This window comes from Coptis chinensis, chromosome 2 (assembly GCF_015680905.1).
Source record: "Coptis chinensis isolate HL-2020 chromosome 2, ASM1568090v1, whole genome shotgun sequence".
Taxonomy (NCBI): domain Eukaryota; kingdom Viridiplantae; phylum Streptophyta; class Magnoliopsida; order Ranunculales; family Ranunculaceae; genus Coptis; species Coptis chinensis.
Window position 1 is genome coordinate 68,895,784 of NC_141457.1, and position 8,607 is coordinate 68,904,390.

The window sequence follows — 8,607 nt, forward strand, 5'->3', positions numbered from 1 at the left end:
ATAATAATCATATATGACACAAAATAATATAAATCTAAAAAAGTAATAAAACAAACATACCCTCAAATGACAAGGGGACTCCGTTGTCCCTTGACAGAGCGTACACCTGAAAATGACAAGGTATCGCTGTGTAAGGAAAATGTCTTTGTGGTGCTTCGAATGAGCTTTTGGGTTACTAGTTATGTCTAAGAGACTATAAACCATCTGTGCTAGTTCTTCTTTGACCATCTCACAGTTCTGTGACTAAATAATGCTTCAAAAGGTGACAACTATGAACTCAAAGGTCTCTCACCTGTGGGTTATTAGTGATGTCTAAGAGACTAAATCAGGCTTGACCATGGCAACAGAAAATAGTTGATATGAAGAAACTCAATGTGTTACATTCTAGAGGAAAAGGAAGCGTACTTTACAAATCTTTTCTTTTGCCTAGTACTTAATGACCTGATACACTCAAAACATCCCTCTGCCATGGTTTCTTCAGTCCAGAAGAAAACAATAATAACAACAAATTACTCAAAAGGTTCCACGACTATTAGTGGAGAAAAGTAGTATTTACATACCACTCTAGCTGCACTCGTAGTGATTGAAATTCCGCCAAAGAAGAAGGAAGCCCAAATAACAAAGAGCAAATTGATTGCTCCAGTGGAATTATTATATCTTATGTGGAATGCATCATAGAGAATCTGAGCTGGTACAAATGCTCCAGCTGTCTCACTGTTAACATCATACAAGTAGCTCTAAGAATTACAAATCTATGTTAAACAAAATGAGTTCAGTAGGTAACTATAACTGTAAAAACAGTTTATAAACAATACCTGCATGCTAAAAGTAAGGGCTAAGATATATGCCCATCCAAATAACGAGATCATCAATATACTAGAAAGAATTGCTATTGTACCATTCTTGTCAGCTCCTTTTGTTTCCTCCGTTAAATGTGCTGCATCATCATATCCATACAATGAGTACTGACTAACAAGAACATATAGAATGACTGCATGTGTTTTGCTTGTGATCCCAATGGACCCTGGAGCTGTCTCAAAATGAGTGAACACATAGGATGCAGATTGTGTAGTCAACAACACCACGGGTAGCATTATTACTATAACCACACCCCCAACTAGCTACAAAATAAGCATTTCAATAGAAGACAGTCGTCAAATATCTAAAGAAATAATGCTTAACAGCAAGATGTCAGAGATAAGAATCGACTTTAGATTCATGTAAACTTTTGTTTTTCAAGATATACAGAAACTAGGTATACACTGATGCTCACGGAATCAATGAAAATGATGCATATATATCATCCCAGCTTAAACATAAGGACTCCAAAGCCTTTGGACGATCGGTGCACTCTGAACCACACATTGATAGTAGAAGTATCAATCGAGTTGATGCAACAAATTATTAATGACAGGCTCTTCCTTGATCCATTCACCCATTAAATTATCTATTACAACAACCATCCAAGATAAAAGACGATCATTTACATCTATAGGATGATATGACCTAGTAAATGGGCCTTGCCTCAACCTAACAGTACAACCTTGTAAGCAACATAAGGGTATTCACATCTTCATCTTAAAACAAAAGAAAACAAACAATTAATTTTGAGAGAGCAAAACCATCCGAATGCAAAAGGTAAGCATAAAACCTGGAATATTAAACCACCAAAACGGAGAGCCAAACCATATGAACTGCAAATGCGCATTAAACCTAACCTAAATTGTAGTATCAATCGAGACAAACAACGATGGTAATTAGACAATAAACAAATTAATTTACGAAATGGGTAGTGGAAATCGTTTCTGAGTTGGTGCGAGGTGAAGAGAGGGCAATATCTGCCAAGAGATAGTGGGTGGGGCTAGATAGTTGGGATTAGAATGGCAGTTGCCATTATCGTGAGTTCGTGAATGATATTCCTGAGATAGAGATCGAGTACTGTAGAGCGGGAGTTCAATATTTTTTGGACTTCTATTTTTTTTGGGATTTCTGTTTTCTTTAATTTATTCCGAGATATTTGGTATAATAACTATTATATCATTTTAGTGCCGAGATATTTGGTATAATAGTTATTATATCATTTGAGTGCCGAGATATTTGGTTTAATATCAATTATATCAGTTCAATGTGAGATAAATTAAATTTCCTATTATATCAGTTTTAGAATGGTGAGATAAATGAAATTTCCTATTATATCCGTTCCACAATGGTGAGATAAATGAAATTTCCTATTATATCAGTTCCTATCCACCAGTGGTAAAATCCATATATTTTATCTCGGTTAAGTAAGAGGCGAGATAACAGATTTATACTCAGAGTTAGTACCTAAATTACAGGACATATTATCTCATTTACAGGACATATTATCTCTCTTATCAGCAGAACCGAGATAAGGCTAATTTTAGAACCGAGATAAAAACCCTTTTTTTTAGTAGTGTAATTTATGCGTACCTATTTAATGTCTATCACATTGTTTATAATGAATTCCGTTTACATGCTCCAATCCATCTCCAGCATTCAGTGCTATAACAGAGTAAACGGACACATCGTTGCATGTGTTACAAAGATAATAAATTTTTATTTGGAAGAAGAGTGAGAATGACATGGAAAGCTACCTACAGTTATACACCAAAGTGGCCAAACTATTGTGGAACAATGGAACATGTTTTTTTCTAACTCATCCGGTCATTTACGTACACTAAAATCTAGTATGCTAAGAAAATTTTGACATAATCATATAATTTACTGCTATAGAAAATGCTAAAAAAAAAATTGCATTCCTTACCAAAAACGCAAAGATTTGCATTTACATTGAATTCTAGTATGCTCAAGCAAGTTAGGAATGGAGTTCTTACAAATAAACTACAATGAATTTCTTGATCTGCCTTAAAATGAAGACGACATCTCACATTGAGGAGATCTACCATTGCTATACAATTGAAATGCAGCAAAATTTTGACGATGATGTTTCCTTTGAAAATATTATACTTGCTGTAAAGCGTAATCTGGGAAATGGTTTCACGCATTTGGATTTTGACTTATTTGTCAGTAAGGGCTCAATAGGGATAAACATAGTTTACGCTGGCACCATTCTTCTTAGTCCAGAACAGGTAACTACTTTCGATATAATGCATGATATGACTTAATAAGGTTATCACATTATGACCGACTTCAGATCTTTATTTTGTTACTGTAATCATATTTGCTTCTAGGTTTCGGTGGCTACAAAGTTCTAGCTTACTGTTTTAAGGTTACTTATTGACCAAAAATGGAACAGTGTGGTTGCTGCATTGGACAAACACCAGCAAAATGACACCGTTCCAAGGATCAGCTATTTACTACTACCATCTACAAATGCAGATAGGAAATCTCCAATTGTACATTGGGATTGTATTAGTTCTTTATCTACATTGAACTGTCACTGGAGTCATTGCCCTGAAAAGAGTTGTTTGAATTATGTACACTCCAATGATAAGGTGATTTGTAGGTGCATGCTGAGGAGCTTTGTAGTCGTCACACCTCATAATGGATGCATATACTGCGTCAGTGGATTCTTAGATGGTCTTGATGGAAATTCTGTTATGCAGTCGAAGAGAGAAGCTCTTAGATATAAGGAATATTATCAATCTAAGTGAGTACTCAATAGTGTATGAAAATCATTTGTAATCACACTATGCCTACTGCACTTATTTGTTATGAACCTGCGTGATCCTTATGTATGGAAGACATATGCAAGTGTGCCCCCTTCAGCACATGCCTTCGATCAGGTAATCCAAACAGAGATGATCGTTCTGGTAGGGAATCATCTTCTTAAACAGTATGCTTTTATCTCAAGAAGGTTATCACTTCAAAGTATCGCATTTATCTGGCCCCAAAATGAAAAGTTTCAGTACTGAGTTGATATCCTCCAAAGTTGATAAAATCCAAGATAAGACTGAGTCTCCTTGAAGTCTACTAATACTAATTTGTAGAGATAGCCCCTTGAATAGCAACCCTGACTGTAATATAGGCAATTCCATAAAACATATTAAAAGTCAGTGATTTGTGTACATTACAAAAAAAGAGTGATTCATATCACGATATCTAGAACTACCAATTACCATAAGTAATGGGATCCTAAGTAGAACTACTCTACACATGACAGTAAGGGAAATCAAATTTGTGGGTTTCTTAAATTGTGTCTCACCTTGATAAATACATGATTAAGTGGCTACTCTTAGCAACTGATCATCACTAGGCTTAAAAAGGACTATTAATAATAGAAAAAATGTCTAACTTCAAACCTAACAATTAAAAGAGTGACAACTAAATGAGGCTGAAAGATGAAGATGAATAGCAGACAAATATAGTTCATTTAAGATTAGAAATGAGGTAACTGCCATCCACATCTTGCATGAGACATTGCAAACACAGAATTTAGTAAATAGGGAGGAATCCAAACAAAAGAGAAGTCAAAGGAGATTGGTTTCAGAGCCAAGTTGACGAATTTCTAGAGGAAATCTCTTTGACCTATATCACAAACAATTTGCTGCAATGTAATGAAGTTAATAGTAAACACAAAAATGCTAGACTCCACTCTCAAGGATATTAATTTAGTATTCCTTAATTATGGATTTGTAGCATTTATCAATGTTGAAACCAAACAGGTTTCTTTGCACCTATCCTTATGTGGGTTTCGTTCCTCGAACAACTAAAGAATAGAAAGTAGAGATGATAACACTTACACCGTGAAATAATAAACGACGAAAATAGTGAAGTGACATTCTTTTTGCTAACTCTACAAATCACGTAACATGCAACAAAATAATGGAAAATCCAAACTTAAGCAATGCTTACACATAAAGCATATTATCTGTGTTCATCAATGACAGAAATGTCTCAACCATGCAATCAACTTTAACTTTTTTTCCCAAAATTGCAAGCTGCAAAAATAGCCAAAACCCAAATAATCATCTATATCAAAAACATTGATAGCAAACTTGAGCAACAAATCAAGAATAGGTGCACTGAACCAATTAGACCATCTACTTCTTAACCACCATTCAACAATTTATTAAGACATGTTTCGAGAAGTATACAGAAACCCCATAAAGAAATTTGAAGAAAATATATGTAACATAATGACATTTTTCCCGATATGAAATAATAATAATAATTTCTAACACAGTAGAAATTCAGAGCCTAAAGAAACTAAAACTAATATCTATATATTAATTAAATACAACTATTCTAAGTGTATGAGCAACACATGATCACATAAAGAAAAAAATAAGAGTACCATACATCTTTCATAAGCATAAATTCATACAAATTCCTTGGAAGGCAAGTAAACTTTTGAAAAAAAAAATATAAGATTAATATCTTCTTCCCCATGAATACGTGCATGGAAATTTAGAAATAACTTTCCAATAAAATGTGAAGAACTTATGATAAGACTGAAATTCTTCTTAACATGTGAGGTAAGAAACCCTTCATATATATAAAAGTTGGACAACAATTTATACCATTTTTAAGTTATTCATGTATCTTATAAAAAGAAAGAGCAAGAAGTATCAATGACCCGCATGACCGTGATCAAATAAAATAGGCGTATACCATTGTATAATTATAAGATAAAATGCAATACCTCCAGTTACTAATTACTAACCTTTTATCACTTAGATCTCCATAGGCCAACTTTTTCACACTTAAACTACTGCAAAAGTCTAATCTGCTAAATGAAGGAGGAACAATGTACTCAAACCGAGTTGAAGAGTACCAATTCATAGAGTAAACTAAAGGAATTAAAACCATAAGTTTCGCAACATCTGGCTAACACATTAACTTCTTCTTCACTTGATATAATGCGTGGACCACAAAGAAATAAAAATCAACTACTGAAAAAAGTGCTTATTCTAATAATTTGATTGTAGGTTGGTATTAGGCAATAACAATGATCCCTCACATTTGATTGCTTCAATTCAAAGAGGGGAATCTAAGTTCCCACTGTGAGCATCTAAGCGAATTAATATAACAGACAAAATATAAAGTTATGGTTTGTATTTAGAATGAGCATGTCGTGGCATTTGTATTGTTGGTGATGCTACTAACGACAGTTCAAATGAATTGGATATAGTAAAAATTCATAAACCACTCTTACCTATTGCCTGTTCAAGTCCCATGACCATGGATGCCTTGAATAATTGTTGCATGCCTGCAGAGATAAGATTGTTTATTTTTTGTGTACATTAAAATTAATAAGATGATGAAAAAGAGAAGGAAAGAAAGATGAAAGATGACAATGGTGAAGAAGTGGAATATAATGACAATGGTGTGAACAAAGGCAAAACATGGATTCAAAAATAGTCATCCCCATATACATTAATTACGATCTTGAACTGAAATTAAAAACCTTATAGGTGGAAAAACAAAGTTCATACTCCATCATTATCAGACAGGTCTTGGTGATTGATACACAAATAATTGTTTGAACTACTGAAGAAATAAAAGAAAGATACCAAAGTTGCAGGCCATAGATTAGATTAATTTGAATTCAAAAAGAAGATTAATTGAAGACAATATCATAAAGAAAATAGTACATTGAATCCGAAGAAGATAATAATTATTTGCAAACCATTACCAGCGATCAAGAAATTTCGGCGAGTTTTGGTGGGAAGAAAGTAAAATGTGAAAACTCGAAATAAGGTATTTCGATTTTAAAGTTAATTTGGAAATGGAAGAGTGGGGTATTGGTCAGGAAGGAGAGTGAAACGGCGAAATGGTGTCTCTGTCTCTATTTGCTAAATAAGCAAAAGGCAAGTTTCGGCATTATATATAAAAAATACTAATGTCTACTTGCAAGAAATTACAGAAAGTATTATAAAAAAAATACTAACTAAAACATACCAGTAAATCCAACAATTTTGTTCAGAGATAGGAAAATAATCAGAAATTTTGTTGCAGATTAATGAACTTCGAAACGAGATTTGGTATTGCAGTTCTTCATGGAACGGATTTATCTCAAAGAATCACCTCTTTGATGCATCAATCCGGAAAAAAAAATGTAAAGGTGCAGAGATAGAGAATTGAGAAAGAGATTGGTTTAGAGAAGATGACCGAACAGTTTAGTTTTGCTAATTTTGGTAAACTGCTCGAAGCGGTGCGTCTTTTTGGGTTATTTTTCGGGTGACAGGCTAATTACAAATGTACCCTTTCAATGAAGAACAAAAAATAAGTGGCTGTCTAACTTTCCGGTACCCTTCCCATTAAAAACTTTGGTGTAAAACCGGGAATACGGAAACTAATTGGGAAATTTGATATCCGCTTTATATATAAGATATCCATGCTATTGGTATTCAGTGAAGTATTCATTTGGTCTAGATAGCATAATTCATATTCTTCACCAACACGTATATGCACATAACTTAATTGATTTGATAGCCTTATTTTTTTTTTTTATTATAATTATTAATTTTTCCACGTCTTAGAAAAGATTAATCCTTCAATATATGTCATGTGTACCATATAGGTTTATTCTACTCTATTTTGGTTGAGTATCACATGTCATAGGATTGACTACTTAAATTCATTTATGCAATTTCTAGAGAAAGTACCAATAAAATTACGTACCTTCATTGCGTGTTCATTTCTGTGACGAACAATTGTTTATTTGCTTGCTCTTACTTGATGAGTTGATGTTATGTCGGACATCCTTGGCAGGTTTAAAACCTATATCAACAAAACCACAGTTAGTTCATGAGAGTTAGTAAAACATCTCATCTCTGATTTGTGATTTAATCATAATAAGACAGCTATCATCTCAACTGTTAGTAGCTTTAGAAAGCCCACAAACAATGCACAATAACCTGATTTCCAATCTCCACCCATTTGTTTGCATAAAATTCCAGTTAGAAGAATCTTTGAGTTAAAGGCTAGCTTTCTTAGTTCATCCATCAATGAACTGAAAGGAGCGAAGTTGTTAGGGTCTCAAAAAATGGTGAGGATGTCGCTAGCCAGAAAACCCATCATATAATCTATCTACGTACTGAAAGTCTAAACCTTACCTTCTCCTTCGATTGAGTTAAGTTCAGCTCCAGCACACCATACATGAGTGAGATTTGCATTTAAAAAGAATAGTAATGAGTCTTGTGCTCTTACAACTACAACTCACTTAACACCAAGTGAACTAATCTATCATTCATACCAATTAGCTGTATGAGAATATGAATTCATACTAAACTCATGACAATGCATTGTACCAAAATTGTATACTAAACACATGTTTTTACTGTAAACCAATGTGAAATTGTGCACTATAATACAACTGATAACCACTCGTAATATCAATTCTATATTACTACGTGTGCAGAGAGAAAGAAATAACAAAGTGTATGAAAATCAACCCATAGATTTTGTGATTGATAGCATCAACCTCGCTGGACCTGCTACTTGAGTGTTAATATTAAATCGATATTAACTGAAGTTTATGATAAATGTGTATGAAAAAGAGATTATTAAAAAAGGAAAAAATGTGGATTCAAGTGTCTCTCTTGTCCAGGCAAAGCGTCTAGAGGATGTCTAAAATGTTAGGAATCTTAGCGCCAAAGAGACTCAATATGTCATTATCAA

General features: G+C 33.6%; 1 long non-coding RNA gene across 1 annotated transcript; it reads right to left on the reverse strand.

Annotated features, from left to right (window-relative positions):
• Positions 1-3,301: 3,301 nt before the first annotated feature.
• Positions 3,302-7,023, reverse strand: LOC147517411 (uncharacterized). Its single transcript, XR_015213870.1, has 3 exons — positions 6,886-7,023; positions 6,140-6,193; positions 3,302-3,998 (listed from the first exon to the last, which is right to left on the reverse strand). It is a non-coding gene; the product is annotated as an uncharacterized LOC147517411 (long non-coding RNA).
• Positions 7,024-8,607: the final 1,584 nt, after the last annotated feature.